At 42.7% G+C, this 1,437-nt stretch overlaps 1 non-coding gene across 1 annotated transcript; it reads left to right on the forward strand.

Moving 5' to 3' along the window:
- Window positions 1–655: 655 nt before the first annotated feature.
- Window positions 656–762, forward strand: LOC112081664. Its single transcript, XR_002896586.1, has one exon. It is a non-coding gene; the product is annotated as a small nucleolar RNA R71 (small nucleolar RNA).
- The last annotated feature ends 675 nt before the right edge of the window (window positions 763–1,437 follow it).

Raw genomic sequence — 1,437 nt, forward strand, 5'->3', positions numbered from 1 at the left:
CTGATATTAGGACCTTGTTGAACTTGTGGCGGACCATATCCACGAGGTGGAGGCCTTTGTTGCTGGGAAGCTGACTTGGTTATTGAAGCTATTCCCTTGTTGCTGAACTGTTGGCTGCTGAAGAGCTTGTTGACATTGGAAGTTGCCTTGAAACTAATTCTTTTGAACAAAGCTTTGTTGACCTTGTTGAGGAGGGTATACTTGATCTTGGGGATTGGCTACATTGGTTCTTCTATTAGAAAAGTTCTGGTTCTTGTTGAAGTAATTGTAACCTTGAAACTTGTTCTGATTTCCTATGTAGTGTAGCTCCTCTTGTGTAAGGCCCTCTTCATTGATATTCTCAAAGCAACTCCTCTCTTGAAACTCACCTACATAGTCTATACGCTTTTGGGTAGCAACTAGCACTTTGTCAATCTTGACCTGTAGCTCTTTGATTTCTCTCTCCATTCTTTGCTCATTACTTGAGCCTTCAGTTCTGTTTGCTCTATCAAAATCCTCCCCATAAGTATCATTACTTATGGCTAAGTTTTTGACAAGTTCCAAAGCAGACTTTATCTCTTTACCCAGAAAATTCCCATTTGAGGCTGTGTCTAAGTGATTTCTGATTTTTGGAAATGCTCCTCTATACAAGATACTCAAGAGTGAAGCCTCAGAAAAGCCATGATGGGGACATTGGTTTGTGTAACCCGTAAACCTCTCCCAAGCTTCTCCAAAGCTTTCATTGTTGTGCTGGGTAAAGCTTGATATCTGGTTCCTCAGCTTGGCTGTCCCTGAGGTGGAGAAAAACTTAGATATGAAAGCAAGCTTGCACTACTCTCAAGTCTGAATTGATCCTCTTGGTAGGTTCTTCTCCCACTGATGAGCCTTGTCTCCCAAACTGAAGGGAAACAACCTTAGCTTGAAGCTGTCTTCTGAAACTCCATTGATCTTAGTCAAATCACACACCTTGTCAAACTGATCCAAATTCTCTAGGGGATCCTCCATAGGTAGACCATGGAACTTTGAATTCTGAACCATGTTAAGCAAATGTTATTTTTTTTACTGGAGGAGCCTGTATCCCAGCCCTGTATTGGTGTGCATTGGCTCGGTTATTTTCACCAACAAACACTGGTAGAGGCTCTTGACGTCTGGGTGGCTTTGGGAGGGGCTGCTGATTGATATGAGCTTGCTGCTCATTCATAGCTGCTTGCTGCTGATTCCTTTGATCCTGGTGCTCATTTCTCTGTGCCATGTTCTGTTTCACAAACGCATGCTGCTCATTCCTCTCGGCCTGAGCAACATTTACATGAGCCTGATGCTCAGCTTGTTCCACATGCTGATCCATTCCCAACCTCTCTAGATGAGCAGCTCTTTCTCTTGCTCTCATTTCTAATAGGTTGATATTGTTGTTGTAAGGAAGAAGAGGATCAGAATTCCTTGATCTTATTCTCATACACA

The sequence above is a fragment of the Eutrema salsugineum genome, unplaced genomic scaffold (genome assembly GCF_000478725.1).
Source record: "Eutrema salsugineum unplaced genomic scaffold, Eutsalg1_0 scaffold_10, whole genome shotgun sequence".
Taxonomy (NCBI): Eukaryota; Viridiplantae; Streptophyta; class Magnoliopsida; order Brassicales; family Brassicaceae; genus Eutrema; species Eutrema salsugineum.